The sequence below is a fragment of the Apis mellifera genome, linkage group LG11 (assembly GCF_003254395.2).
Source record: "Apis mellifera strain DH4 linkage group LG11, Amel_HAv3.1, whole genome shotgun sequence".
Lineage (NCBI taxonomy): Eukaryota > Metazoa > Arthropoda > Insecta > Hymenoptera > Apidae > Apis > Apis mellifera.
Genome location: NC_037648.1, coordinates 7,972,676 through 7,989,627, shown reverse-complemented (window position 1 = coordinate 7,989,627; position 16,952 = coordinate 7,972,676). Strand labels below are relative to the sequence as shown.

General features: G+C 33.1%; 1 protein-coding gene across 1 annotated transcript in view; it reads right to left on the bottom strand.

Moving 5' to 3' along the window:
- The window catches only part of LOC100577455 (golgin subfamily A member 6-like protein 22), a 58,196-nt gene extending 52,687 nt beyond the window's left edge, over positions 1-5,509 (bottom strand). Inside the window, exon 1 of the mRNA XM_006563303.3 lies at positions 5,138-5,509. The gene's annotated coding sequence lies outside the window, so the exon portion shown is untranslated. The remainder of the gene's footprint in view (positions 1-5,137) is intronic.
- Positions 5,510-16,952: the final 11,443 nt, after the last annotated feature.

Below are 16,952 nucleotides of genomic sequence, written 5' to 3'. Positions count from 1 at the left end.
ATACCTACGTATTATGAGAGCAGCGCTGACAAGATTTCGAAACAGGATCGACAACCTCGAACGACATATTCATAAAACTGTCATAACTTGATATAGCTAACCAGCATGAACGATCGATTTAGTTCCAAACTCGATTTATGACCGATTCACAAAGCATTTAATTCAATTATTTGAATCACCGAACAGGAAATTATAAGAAAACTTGTCGAATGGAATTTCAGATGGAATGATATAATTAAAAGAAATTTATCTTTCTATACGTCCACAGTCTAGAGAATATAATTTTCTAAATAAAACTCAGAAAAATTTATTTTCCAGTAAAATCAGAGATATTTAAATGTAATAAATTTTAAAATAGAATTTTCATGCCGTCTTATCTTCTAATATAGTTTTTTATATTTCCTATTTTCGCGTGATTAATCAAGCAAATATTAATAGATATTTTACACGATTTCGAATATTTTAAAAAAATTTCACGATATTCGATATCTAAATGTAACACAGACTTATTCAATATTATTAGCAAATATCGTGATCGGAATAAATATTTCAATTATCTCCACCGTACTATAATTACAATATAAATTCTCTAAATGATCTATTATATATTTATAGCAAATTTAGAAAAACCTACTGTTATTTTGGTTCCAATCATTTTCATAAAAAAATGAAAATATAAATTACGTAAACGTTTCTAAGAACGCATTGTTATCTTCATGTTACAATAATTCCATTATTGAATTATTCATCTTCGAAAGTAAAATTCGAACGTATTCAAAATACGATTGAACGCTTCTCACCTTAATCTATCTTAATAACGTGCCAGGAACTACACGCTCGCGCGCGCGCGCGCTCACTCGCTTACTATCGGAAGAAAAGTCGACGTATAAACTCGAAGAGCTGCAGCGGCGGGGTTACAAAACAGGATCGACAAGCGGCTTGCACGGGCGCTCATAATATTGTCATAAGGCCTACACCTGCGTGGCTACAAGCTGCAACAGAGCGGCCGTTTAAGCCACGTTCGCAAGAAGAAACGAGTCAAAGTACACCAACAGGCTTGCGACGAATGATCGCAATCTACTTTGATCTCGATCCGCTTTTCTATGGCCTCGACGCGACCTGAACACGGATCCTGACCTCCGTTAACCTGGTATCTCTGACCTCGAGGATTGTCTATGGGACGCGCTTCTTATCGATCGGTTCTCAAAATATAAGATCTCGATAACTTCTTACGTGTTAATGGAATTAAATTTTTAGATAATGAAGAAGTAAGGTGGAATTAAATCGATTATAGGTTTGCAAATTATTACAGATTGCGATTTTAATAAAAATTTGCACGAGTATGTAAATAGAATGGGTTATATATAAGTAATTTTTTTAAGAAATCAATTCTTAAAATTTTGTCTAGGAAATGATAGAATCCTAAAACCTGAACATTTAATAATTTAAATTTTCGATTTATCTATGTTACAAAATTACATTGAAAATTGAATTTATCTTTTCGAAATATTATTGCTTCCCATATAACTCATATTCCACAAAATTTTTATTAAAAATAAAATTATTGGCTGGTTTTGATGATAAGACTATTAAGAAACTGTAAAATAAAAATTTGAAGAAAAAATTCTTTAATCTTCAATTTAAAAAAACATTATAAAGTAGAAAAATAAATTTTATCAATATATAAAATTGAATTTTGTATTGAATATAAATACAATGTTTTATAAAAATTAGAATATTGACACTTGTGTATGTTTAGTTTTTGTTTAACTCATTAATTCTTATGTCAATATTCGTATACCCTTTTGTATATCTACTGTTTAAATTTCTTATCTTTCTGGCAAACGATTTTCAAACACAACTAGCTTATTATTTTCCAATATATTTATTGTCGATTTATAATCCAATTTTAAAATTTTAAAAACCTATTACAATCAAACGTTAAGTAACATAGAAAATTTTAAATATTAATAGAATTTTGAAAAATATTTTAATGATATGATAAATAAGCTATTTATAAATGAGTTCTTTAAAAAAACCTATTAAAAAAAATTGGGAAAAATTCGATAAAAACGTTATCTGTCATATTGAACATTAATGAAAATGTACGAGGGAGAAACTGGATAAAAGAAAGCCGAAATCTCCTTGTTAACGGTCTATTATCAATTTTTTCTCAATAATCTCGTTCAGATCTAAAAATAGGTCATTCGAAAAATTAGTATCTTACGACTATTAGAAGAATTTATATTTTATCCTAGATATTTATTCCACTTTGTTACACAAAGATCAACGCATTAAAATCTTTAGAAAGATTTAAGAAAAAATTGTCAATTATTTTAAAATTCATGAAACAAATTTTATTAATATTTTACTTAACAAAAAAAATAAAAGAAGAATATTTCTCAAGCGAAACTAATTGTTCCACGTCTAAGTTTCACAATTGAACTATCCAAGACGAAGTTTCAGTCGCGTGATTCACATTCTTCAAAACAATAATACAAAACGAGCAACGGTGTACCCACACAACGTGCACGTCAAGAAAGAATCGTACTAGCAACAAATAAACCTTGAACTTCCCATCGCGTATACACGAAACAATTACTCCTACAATCCCTCCATAGACGAAATTAATATCCCGGCAGAAGAATTTCCATCAACTACCACATGCATCCGGTGTCCACGTGTTCCTGCGCGGCGTCGATGCCCATAACATATCAATGTAACAAAGGAGTCATACCATCGAAACGATCTCCAGAGATCGCGTTTTTCCATTTGCCCCCTGTATCCGATCCGATTGCTCCGAGTTGCCAATAGAATTCGATATATATATATATAATCCGACCCGGAAATATCGATGGCCCCCTTTTCGCGTCCAGTTCGGGCTTAAAAGGACGAAGCGTATACGCCGCGAGAAAGGAAGCGGAAATATTTCACCGTCCGGCCGACGTTAATCTGACATTCAACATATATCTGCCTGTGACTCTCTTCTAATGGTCAAAGACATTAAGTTCCTAACTTTTTACAGTATTATCTGCCCCCTCCCTCCTAGCACAGTTTATCATCGTTCCTTGGTTCATTATCTTCCTCGGCGAGGACTCATCCCCAAAGCATACAATACCAACGAGTACACTCTCCCAGGGGTTCTCAATTGTTTCTCTCGTTACTTTTTATTTCTGTTTTTTTTTTTCTTTTATTTTTATTTTCATTTTTTCTATTTACTTTTTTTTCTTTTTTATTCTTCTTTCTTTCTTTCTTTCTTTTTTTTTTGCTTGTTTAAACACGATTATACATGTGACGTGACCGAGTTTTCGAGAAAATATTATTGGAACCTTGGTAAATATTGGTTGGGTTACTTCGTTACTAACGGTATTTTATAGCCGTTAATAATATCCGGTCGTTTACACGGCCTGGGAAACTTAAAGGGCATGGGTCTCTCAGGCCGAAATTTCATAATTACTGATCCGGATAGAGTGAGGCAAAGTCAAGTTTGTTGTGTTGAAGCAGTTCTATTAGTCGTAAACAGATTATTCACAGGCATAAATGAAACGACGATAACGCGCTATGGATAAATAATTCCATCTTGATAGGATCGGGATAATATGTATAATATTGTTTCTCGTTGAAAATGAGATTTTCGTTTCGGTTAGCGGGAGATTCCTTTGGGGATCGCCGTGATATGGGATTTAAACGGGTAGAAAGTTGAACAATGCGAGGAATGTGTTGCGGTATTATCATATGTGATGAAAGTATGGAAGATACATGAAAAATTTCTTTGTAAATTGGTTCTTTACAGAGGCGAGTTTCTCTTCGATATAACTATTAAACATTGAAAAAAGAAAAATAATAATAAATTTTGAAATTAATATTTCATACTCGAAACATTATTTCGAGTAACACGTACTTGATAATTTAAACGAAACAAATTCAAATGTTTAAAATAGATATCAGATATATATATTATTCATCATAAATATATAATTGTTTTCTAAAACCTAATTGACTCAACTCCGATAATTGTTTTTAAATTTTGTCTTTAAAAGTATGAATCATTTTTTAGAAAATCATATTTTTATAATATCAAAATTTGAATTTGAATTTTTTAAATTTATAAAAAATTTTATATATTTTTACAGTATATTTCATCCAAATCGATCAATCATTTCATTCCAAAAAGAAATATTTGCCTGAAATTCTCAAAAATTCCCAAATTGTACGTTTAAATTTCAAAATAGTTTCGCAACGAGGAATTTTGGAAAGTGAGAAAGTGAGGACAGAGAAATCACAAAGACACTTATGTCAGTAATTTCCCATTGCCGAGTTTTATTTTTTAAATGGAATTTTTGTTAATTTGATTTAATATTATTATTACGGCATTAAATAACTCGCGATAGAAAATATCTACTAATGAATAGTATAACTTGATATATCGCGGAAATAACTATCTACACACACGCAATTACGAAACTGTGATCGTTTGAATGAACGATTAATTTGTTTTCCTATGAATCGATTTAAATGGCCAATACGAAACTGTCCGTGCAATATCCAACGTATAAGTATTTTAAAAAAATCTTCTATTAAACAACACGAATAGAATATCTTCTTTCCTATGTTCGATATTAAATCGATTAAAGATATAAACACAATCGATGTACAACCATTGAATATCATACGACTATGGTTTTAAAGTCAATTGAACAAGTCAATTCTACATTAATCATACAACCATATAGCAAACGACAACGATTAGTTTAGAATAGTACAAGTTCGTATCTTTACTATTCTTCTCGATTCTTCATTGTTTTCTTCATTGAACTAACACACACGAGTTCAATACACGTGCATTTAAAAAAAAAAAATCAATCTTCGAATAAAATCGCACAGTAGCCAAACTGATCAACTTCACGAAATAAACAAATTACTTTTAACTTTCTCAAAAGTCAAGTTAAACTATTCGTAAAAAAAAAAAAAAAAAAAAAAAAAAAATAATCGATCACTTTGACTTCTCTGAATATCTCGAGTATCACACGAATTTCAACTCAATTTGTCACCAAGAATGATACACGTTCGATGCATCGCGCACGTTTGTCAAATCAATGATGCAAAAACAAACGAATAGAGAAATAAGTAAACTCACCATTCGAATCGGTGCTTGTCGAACCGGGTCCCTCGACACGTTATTCGATAAGAAGAGCGTCTTATTAGGCTCGAGTCCTCGAGAAGCTATAGGGAAAATATCACACTGTCACAGCACCAAACAAACGTGTACCGTTCCTTTTTCGGTTTTAGGTTAAAAGGACGTGTGTACGGTAACGCGAACAATGGTTCGATGGGTTTTCATCGCGTCGTTGCGATCGATTTCACCGGGATCATGATCCACGTTCGAAACCAGTTTCGATTCTCGTCCCGGGGAACGGATGCACTCTCGAAAAATGCGGCTCGCGTCTGCGCACAGGCTGCCTTCTGTTCGATGCAGGCGTCGAGTGGCGACTGTCGTTTCTTCCGACAGTCGGCTGCTCCTGGCCTGTCCCTTCCCCCGCCCCAACGGCGGCATCGAGAGAGAGCCGACTACAACCGCGGATTTATGCTATTACCGCACCGCTGCCACCCCCTATGCTCCAATGCGTCTCGGTCTATGGCTACCGCTTCCCGGTGGCCTCTTCTTTTCAATCGCAACACCATGACACGATGTTTCCTTCGTCCTGTTATCGCTTCCACAAAACCGATCGGAAAAGAATCGAAGGAATCGTTAAAGGAAGAAGGAGGAAGAAGAAGAAGAAGAAGAAGAAGGAAACTGATTTCTTCGAAAACGATCAATCATCAATTTTTATCGTGTTGTGAATACACGTTTTTGATGTTACTTGTAATTACGTATGTTGCAAAATAAAAACCAATGTTTTATTATAATGTAATGTTTCATAATTGAAATTTGAATTATTTGTTATGGTTGAATGGAGTTAATATGGTGTGCGAGTATAAAAAATGATCATTTTTCGATAAAAATTTCCTAGAAAACAAAAAGTAAGAGATTTTTATTTGATTAATTATTAAATTACTGATTATAAGCAATGTACTGGCAATATATACTATGTTATAAAATCTAGGAAAAATCTTTACAACTTGTTTACTAAGATTAAGGAATAATTACTTTTACTGTATTTTTTTTAAGATTACGATTATGAAATGAATTTTTTTTCATTATTATTTCTTGTCTGGAAGCTATTTACATCAACATTATTTCATAATATCCTTTTGCATTATGATAAACTTTTTTTTTTTTTTCTTCAGATTTTTTTAACAATATTTATAGAAATATTTACAGTAATATTTACATTTCTCTAAACATTTATTTGTTTAATTTTCAATAATATATTCAATAATAATATTTATTAATATAAAGAACATGATTAATAATGTAAAAAATATTTGAATTCTATGGATTTTCTTTTTTTTTATCGTAAATAAAAATTCGATAACCAATTTTTTTATTATTATGAGAAAATTGAAATAAATAAATTTAAAATTTTCAAAACCAATATGTAATAATTATTATTTAGAAAGAAATTTCTTGTTTATATCTTATTTGATTTGATAAAATAAAAACAAAAAATTTTTTAATATATTTTTATTACTTCTTTGCATTTTTTTTTTTTATATTGATAAAGTATATAACATTACTGCATCCTTGGCATCGTTTATTACCTTCTTTGCATCATTATAATTATTCATTATTATTCGCCTACCGTAGATAATCTCTTTTAATATGAAAATGTATTTTTAACAGTATATTACTTACTCTTACAGCTTATATTTTAACTAATCTCATATTTTATTAAAATTCTATTACTTTCTAAATCTTTTAATTAATGTTTCAAAATTCTATTATATTTTATGCATCTATATTTATATTAACGAATCATTATATTTTTTTTTTCCTTAAATATTGCTATACATAAATACTAATTCTGCTTGGCGTTCAATGATAATTTGTATGCCATTCAATTTAATACTTATGTTAAGAAACTATGTATTATGTATTATTTATTCAAAAAAGTATTGGCAAAATTCTTCGTATCTTCAATCAATCGTGTTAAAACCGGTTTAGATCTGATTTTTTGAAGTTATGGATGATTCTGATAAATGCAATTATTTATAATTATATAATTTTTGTATTTAAATAATTGTAATATATATTATAGCATATTATTTTAAGCAATATTTCTTAATAGTAATAGCAAGAAATACCTTTAATAAAATATATTTTAATAATTACATGCTTCACAAAATAATAAGTTTCTTACCGTTTTGAATGTTTGAAATAATATGCGCAAATACGTATTTAAAAAGGTATTTTACATAGTATCACGTTTATAAGAACAACTTCAAATTTATTGCTTAATCTTTAACTTGATTTTTTCTTCTGTACGTAAAAAGTACATTATTTAAATATTCACTTAAGAAATCTTTTTAAATTTTAAAAGAATAAAAAAAAAAAATCTGTAATAAACAATATTAACGGGAACATCAATTAAATCTCGGAAAAATTTATTTATCTATCCAGCACTTTGTGCAATCTTCTTAATATTGCCCGGTACTTTTTGATTCTAAAACTTTTGAAAATGAAAACCTTTTTTGGAAATCATTTGTTATATTATCAAAGATATTTTGATAAAATTTAATACCGATACTAAATAATAAAGTTGATGGCAGCAAATAAAATACTAACTAGATATAATTTATAATTGGACATAATAAAATTATTTTTGAAAATAATTTTATTATCAAAAGTTTTATCAATAACTAATGTATTTTATAAAAAAATATTATTAATTAAACTAATACAAATAATTAATAAAATTTAGAAACGTCTTAAGTCTTAATTTCATAATAAAGTAAAAATTTTTCCACCAATTCATTGTTAGTTTAAACCTTTCAATAAACTTCTTATACATCTAATACGGATCATTTTAAGTATTTAAATATATTAGAAATGGCAATATATTTTTTGTACCTGCTACACCATTACTAATTTACTAATTCCTTATAATCTTCAATCCACTTTCTCGCCTATTGTCTTCGCCTATTATTCTCCAAAAGTCGAGTCTATAACCCTTGCCGCTTATCTTAAGAACCTATCTACAAAAACCAGTTTGTCATCTATGGGATTATTCTTCTTCCAAAATCCTTCAACTTTTCCCCTCGTTGACTAACACTACCCAGGCCATGGAACGGTGGAATCCCTTCGTGCCCCGGCAAATTTGCCCGTCAGAGCACGATCTGGACATCCGTGGACTTCGTTAGACTATACACTATCTATCCGCTGGGTGGATGCAGGTCCGTTCCCTCGGTTGCACTCACACGAGATCGGCTCGTCCGTGCGAAAAGCGGCACGGCCACGCGTGTGCACGCACGTGCGTGCCGTGCCACGCGATTCCAGCCCCTACGGAATAAATCAAGTGAAGAAAACCTGCCGGAAGGTATTAACGTTCGGCTCACCCCGCGTGTTTTGTCCCCCTTCTCGTATCCCGCGCGGAGAGAGGGTTAAGCTGCCACTACCCCCGCGCGCCACCCTTATCGCGCGTCCATGGAACGCCATGTACTCCCAAGGGATCTTCTCGTCTGGATTTACCCGACTGACGAGCGCGCGATCCTGCTCTGCGAATCTACTAAAGTGGACTAGAGGAATAGGGAGGGAGGGAGGGACGAACGAAGAAGAAGAAGAAGAAGAAGAAGAAGAAACGAACTGGGAAATAACGGGTGGGAGGAAGAGGGCAGAGAGACAGAGAGAGAGAGAGAATGGAAGCGTAGGATGGCCAATGTTAGAGAGAGGGCCAAAGAGTGAGGGAATCCCTTATCAGAGGTCGCGCATGACGAGACAAGCTAATTGTGTTATCAGTGCACAACGGACGCTGCCTCTACCTCCGCCTCATCTCGGTCCTCTGACCATCATCATCATCGGGCCGGCCGGCCGCCCTTTCCGATGCGCCACGAGTGTGTTTATTTTGTAAACTGTGCTAACATGTGCCATGACCCATCTCGTCTCCTCTTCCGTTCGTGTGCTGAAAATTGCAGCGGTCGTGTGTAACGCGACAGATCGAACTCTCTCTCTCCTCTCTCTCTCTCTCTCTCGTCTACTGGTTTTGGGGAATATCTTCCTGGCTACCCCTCGATGGTGGCTTCCACTTCCGCCTGCGGAGCGTGCCGTGCGTGTAATTAACATGGCGGACATCTTGTTTAATCCTTTGGGACCGAGATACTATGATTTAGGCGCGTTTTTATCGAGCGACAAGCGCGATAATTCGAGGTGCTTGATGTTCTCTGTAAATATTTTAGAGTGTTAGGTGAATTTTTTTAATTGAGTATATTGAAGATGTATTTGAATTAATTTCGTTAGACAAAAATAGAATTGTACAATAATTTTGGAATCTTTGAAGCTACATTTAATTATGAAACGATCACTTTTTAATACTAGAACCACGACTTGATGTCACGAAAAATAGATAGATTTCTATCTCAATAATTTGATAACTAACTATAAATAAACGTATTATTGGAATGTTAATTTGATTCATACCATACTATAAATAGAAGAAATCTATTTAACCAATTTTCATTACCTATCAAATGAATATTTCCTTGATGGAACTTTATAAATCGATTTTCTCCAAAACGAAACCTATTCCAAATTTTTTTTTTTAAATCAATTATCAATGAAAAAAGAAAAAGCTTCCTCCATAACAAATTTGATCACCGCCAACATTTTATTCATTCCAACTCTTCCGTGGACATATCAACCGTAAAAGTGAAATTCAGTCAAGATTTCATAAACGCGCCATTAGAATCCGCACGGCTTGGAATTTCTTAAAAAGAATTGCGCCGCGTAACGCCGCCGACCATTACCGTAACCACTGTTATAAAAGTTTACCGAACCAGTTCACTTCCTCACCGTATTTCTCGTGCGTTACATTTCGCGTACGGCGATTCAACGTTCGTGATATACCTAGCGCGCGAGAGAGAAACGTTTCGAAGGGAATTAAACCGCTCCGAGGAAAAAGGATCCGAATTATCTTCCTGGTGTACGTTGTACTACGTTGTATATAGCACCGAGGGCCTCGTGGTCGTCGCCATCGGCATCGCCGCAACGCGCAGACGGCTCCATTTATTATTCTATTAAATTCGTAGTTTCCCATCGGGGTCTCACCCCTGCCCGGAGCCATCTCTCACTCATGACTTAATGCGATATTCATACCGCGAGAGGAAAGGGAATCCAGCTTGGGGTCCGGTCCATATGCTGGCATGTAATTAAGTCGGACACCCGTTAGATCTTGTCTGATTTTTCTTCTTTTCTTTTCTTCCTACTCTTTTTTCATTTTATATCAAGTCGTGTTTCGTCGCGATAATAAACTGGCACGATAATATTACTTTTTTTTTTTTTTTTTTTTTTTTTTCTACTTATATTAGAGATATTAACTCTGACAAATGTGGAAAACGTGCGATAAGGATTGTAGCATTTAATCCAAACTGGAAATGTGTATATTACTTATCTATGTGCGTACAGATTTGTTCAAGAGTATTTCGATATTCGTTATTTGTTTGTTTGAAGATTGGAAAAATATTGGGATCCATCTGTATTAATGGATATTTTGCAAATTTTGTTATTTATATATTTTTTTTTTTATTAGGAAATACGCGTAACTTAATGTTTATGTTATAACGATATATAATCGATACAGATGGAAATTTTTGAACGGGAGTGTAATGCAGAGCAACTACTGTGACACGATTTTCTTTTACGTTTCACTTTGTGAAAAGGAAGATTATGCAGGTGTGAGTTCGAAATATGCAATTTGAATGGAATACGTATGCAAAATGTATGCTAAATTATTAAATTATAATATGATAGTGTCTAAATATGATAGCGACTAAATTGTTTATTATACAAAATTTAAATGTTTTTTAAGAAAAATATAGATATGTAATTTGATTTTGTCATTTTATAGACAAAAAAAAATAAATTGCTTTACAATGCAAAATAAATATATTCTTCGTAGAAAAATGTGTATTTATAAAATATTCAATATTTTATTATTCTAATAAAAAAATAATTTGTTTAAACTTGAAGCGTTAAACGATATGAATGTTTGTTCAAACGATATGAATCTCTAATTTAAACGATTATGTAAATCAAATGATTATTAAATCGTGGAAAGAGTGAGAATTATTCAATTAATAACACGTTTATCAAAATTATCATTAATATTTATAATTATGATGTTTCATATGCTGCATAATATAATACAATAACATTTGAATAATGGATTGTACAATGGATATTGATTTACAATATCGGTGTAAATAATACTCAAAGTATTCTAATTATATAGTTGTGCGTGCCTAGAAAATTTATGTGTTTACTATTGTACCAATTTATATTAATGTTTCATAAAATATATTTTATGTTAGCACACCTCAACATTGAATATGTACTTATCGTTATATGTATTTGACAATAAGTACATAAAGTTCAAGACAGAATAAAAGATAATAATTCATAAATTTTTATCACTCCATGCTCAAGTAACATTTAACAACTATCTACTTCTAATCTAAATGTGAAACAAAGAGTTATAGTAATTTATCTTGCCTTTTTACTTTCCAACAAATAAATTGACTTTTAATTTTTTTTTCCAGCACATGAAACATCATAATTAAACATTTTAAACTATTATAAAACGAAAATATCGAAATTTAATATACATAACGAAATAAATAAATCTTATCGAATATATTTTAATAATATTTTTGTATTCGACTTTAACTTAAAAAATCTTATCTCATATTCTTTTATCTTTCAAGATTTGTTGCAATATTATAAAAAATTGCACACATTTTTTTATCCTTTAACTAAAATCTAAAAAGAAGTTTATTCATCCTAACGAAAATGACAAAACTTAGATTCTTCGATATTGAAAAATTAAACATTTATGAATGATTCTTCTCTAAATGCACGTAACATAACAAATGCAAATATGCATACGGAAAAAGAAACACGTTTAATTTGCTTAATTAAATCGTAATCGGTTGGAAATCGACGTTAAACGCTTTTTCACGACCCCTTAACGACGTCTCTCCTTCGCCGCGTAAATTCGAGAAATGGGAACAACACAAAACGTTATGCAGTTGTGTAAAATGAGCGCGCGTGTAATGTTAATTTCCACGAGCCACGAAACGATTCTCATCAAGGCAACGTAGCTGTCCCGTAAAGGAGTATACGGGCATATAGGTCTGTAGAGTAACACCTAAATTAATAATTGCGAATTCCCCCACGGTAATTATGTGTGCACGCTCTGGTCGAACAGGTAGGCGTACAAGTAATTGCACACGCGTGTATACGTTCTCCCTCTCGAGCAGGGACGTCTCTATAATTGGGGTACGCTGGCCCCGTTTACCATAATGCCCTTAAAGGTTATTGTTCGTTTTTATCCTCTTTCCTCGCGCGATTCATTCGAGCGATTAAATTTTTATTACGCGATGCAATTATTTTAATCATCGGATTTGAATGAATACAAAAAAAATAATCTTATCAAAAATTATACTTAAGTATATATATATATTTGTAAACGTTTAATATTTAATTTGCGAGAAAGAGAATGATATTTGATAATAAATAAAAATTTGTTTGTCTTTTCTCGTGTAAAAATATGCCAAGAATTATTCATAAATCTAATCTGTAATTCCGTGATTATCCTTTGATGAGAAGTATCACTCTACTTAATTCCAAGTATGCATCCATACGACTGTCATGGGAACGACAAGGGAAGAGGAAGTATCTCGTGAAATCATTTCAATAATTCATACACGAATCGTGTATACAATTCCCTAATTGGCTACTTTTTATCCCCGAAACGGGGAAGTTCCATCCACTGGAACGTATCCCTATCCAATAACCCCATCCTTCCCCTCCCCAACTTTCCTCATCGCAACACTTTCTGGGCTCAAGAACGAGCCATTCATTCAGCTCCGGCATAAGGCACGTTTCCCATAATGAATCCAACTGGTAGGTACACGAGTACGCAGTAATGCAAAGGGGTTAGAAGAGAGTATAGAGAGGGCGGTGGGTGGGTGGTGGACAGCGCGAGTAGCCTCTCTCTGATGTAACAGGTTCGGTGCATTAGTTTGCCTAAAAGGTTTGCGCCATCAGTCTCTAAATGTCCCTCTGTCGTTCCTCCATCCCACCCTCTCATTCTCCCTCTTCCTCTCCCTCCCTCCTTCCCGTATGTGCCGTTTATAATCTCACTTACCCTCTGTCTCCGTTTCGTCGACGCGTCCTCCGGGGAGAAGGAGGGCAAACAGCAGGCCTGCAGCCAGCGCGGCTCGAGGACGGCCGTCGCTGTAAATTAAGTGCGTTGCATTAGCGGAATCCAGATGAGTTAGCGCACCGCGTTAATTCGCGCTAATGAACAGGTTATGAAAGTTTAATTGTCGGTTAGCCGGCCGGAAGATCGACGGAGGGGGTGAGGGCAGGATTTACGGAAGTTTACAGAAATTGGAGGGACTCCGGCTCTGCTCCGAGAATTTCCTCTCGGGTGATATATCCACACGTATGCATGCACGGTGGTATGTACCGACCGCTTAGCCGCTGCTCTCGATCTACGAACGAGATGGTGAATTTTTAATTGCGCCACCGAGACCCGCCATTTACACCCGTGTATATATATATATATATATATATATATATATGGAATACGCTACAACCTTATGCGCACTCGATTCTTTCGTTACCTCGAGTCACGGATGCAATTTTAACTTATGGATTTCGTGGCGCGTGTTACGGTTGGTGCAAGCTGGTACAAATAGGAGTGTAAATAGGAATTTTAAGAATCTTAAATATTGTTAGGATCTGAGGAGAGATCGTGGCAAGAGAAAATTCTTTTGAAAAAATAGATAATAATAGTTTATGGATTTAAAATAAAACTTTTCTTTCCTATTTTCTTATCGAGCATGGGAATTACAGGCGTACCTTGTAATTTTCAATTCCCTAGTTGCATAATGTATTTCTACATGAATACACTCGCGTTTAAAAGTCTTCTGTTTTTTGATAAATTTAATAAATTTTAATCTTTCAAGAAAATATATATCAATGTCTTGTGTTTCCTTTATCGTAATTATTATCTTTTCACTTGTGAAGAATGAGATAAATATATCTCACGATCGATTTGTTAAATTGAATCGAACAAATAAAATTGAATTTCTCTCTCTTTCCCTTCAATATTTTTCTTTTACCGAATTATTGCTTAAGAGAATGCCTGCACGTGTGAAAGTACGATTTGGAAGAATGCAACGGACCTCACCCAAGACCTTGTATCGAAAAATGAACGATTCAAGTGTAAAAAATATCTATTAGAGATTGTTGGGCAATGTGTTTTCCACAGGTCTCGTTATTTCATATTATCGATCGATTTCTAACAGCTGACATACACGACTAGTTATTTCGTGATTAGCGATTGCGATTTGCGGTCAATGGGCTCGGACACCATTGGTGTACCTTGTACCATTCTTTGCTTTCTCGTCGTATTTTTCCCCTATGCGTATAAACTGTGCGTTTTAACGTTTCGTGCAGAAACTATTATAAGAAAATATTTTAATATTTTTACGTCTAACATAACTATTTATTATTCAAAAAATTTTTCAAATCTTTTATGTGTCCAATTTTTCTAAAATTGAAGCTCAGATTTCAAAATATTACGAATATTCGATTATTTTAACATTTTTGTTATAAATCTTATAATATTTCAAGTATTCGCGCGATTTCTAGCAAAGTTTCTTTTCTCTAATATCACTTTCAACAAGACTCTTCATGCATTTATAGAAAATTTAAATATAAAAAAATCTACATCATGCAAAAAAAAGAAACATAAAGCAAAGTATGTATCATGAACAGATCTTTAAATTCATTTCTTTTATGCTAACAAAAATTCTAATAAAAATATGCACAAACACACACAGTCTATTTATAATAATTTGGATCAATCTCCTCCAAGAAATTTCCTTTATTGCATTAACTTATCACGATGCATAACATTGTTATAAAATAACGTGCAGCCACGTTCACATTAAAATGAAATATTTCCTTTCTCCGAGTAAGTACCAAACCCCCTCAAATCACTCAACCCACGTTCACCTGTGCTAAATGTCAAAAATATTATTCACAATTTATCTTTTTATCCACGGGTAAAAAAAAAAAAAAAGAAAAAATTTTCCATCTCACTGTACGCTCTGATTATTCGTCACGTGTTGACGGTTGCTTCACAAATTTGCATCTCTCACTGTCAAAGCGGGGGAACGAGATTCCCGAGCGAAACGAGCAGACCTCCTCAATCTTGTCTTACAACTACGAATCCTAGACAGTGGCGGCTCTGTGCGTTCCCGACGTTTCTGCTTGGTTTCACTTCTCTCAGGATTTCCTGTTTCCTGCAACGTGGATGACCCTACGAGCTCGTGGCTCTATCCACGCCATGCTCGTGAAGCGGATCGCGAACCGTGGCCGCGTAATGCGAGGGGAAAGAAAAAAAAAAAAAAAAAGAGGGAACAACGACGTAGAACCGCTACGAGGAATTTAAAAAAAAAAGTCTCAGAAGCAGAAGTAGCTTTTTTTTTTTCATTATTCGATCAATCATTGCGTGGGTCGTGGTTTTTCCTCCCATGATAAATCGCGATTACCGTTAATTGGATGAAATGATTCATCGATCCGTGGAATAAGTGTAATGCACTTTTATCTTTGTTTTGGTACTGTTACTTGTTTCTTTCTGTATTTTTTTCTTTTCTTTTTTAATTGCAGTTCTGGATCTTCTTCGTTCGAAATTAGATTTCTCAGTGGATAAAGTTCAGTTTCATTTGTGATTGAATCTGTAGCTATGCTTGGTAATGTTATTTTTAAAAAATATATAAAAAGATATTGATGCGCATCTTTTAATCCAGATTCTACGTTTCATTTTTATAACATCAAATTTTTATAATTATATGAATGCCATTAGTAAATAGAATAATGTTGCAAATATTTTTTATAATTACTTATATATCAATCATTATAAAAATCATGCGCATATTAATCAATGTAAATATAAATATATTACTGATTCTGATTTTTATTACACAATTTGACAGCATAATAAATTCGTTAAATTTTTGTTTATAAATATTTGAGTCATAACGTTCGAGAAGATTGGTTGAATATAACCGAGTAGGTTAATTGAAACAAACAGCTCGAAGAAGATTAAGTTTAACGAGATCCGCCACACTGTGTTCGAAGGGAGGCATGGAAAAGGCCGATAAAAGGAAGTAACAGAATGCGCCGAGAGAAACTACAAGATGGCACTTTTCTCTCTGATCATAAAGGTCTCGTTGAACGCGTGTCTCCTTTGAACTATGCTCACAGCTGTCGGCTCGTGGCGGTAATTAACAGATTGGTTAATTGATTGCTTGCCTCTCCGATGCCGCGTGGAATTTTTTTCACGCTCAAGATTAAGAGTAGGCTCGTGAATGAGCTCGTGACGACATCAATTCCAGGAATCATGTGTTTCCTCTAATTGTGCCAATCATTCAGCTTCTGTCTCCGTATTTATTTGTTAATATTCCTCTATTAATAGTGTATTTATTAAAACTCCGGAAAATAACAAAACGATGTCAAGATCATAAACAAGTGTTGAAGAATTATACGAGATATCAATAAATTTATATAATAATTATACCATAGAGATATAATTTATTGGATTAATTTGTACAGATATAATCTCTGTGAATAATTAATATAGTATATTAATTGTATTAATCTATAATTAGGTTGATATGAATATTAAATCCATCTTAATAAGTATATTACATCTATACAAATAACCAAATCTAAGCAGAATTTGGAATTTTTTTTATCAATTTAAAAGTTTGTATTGGTTTTG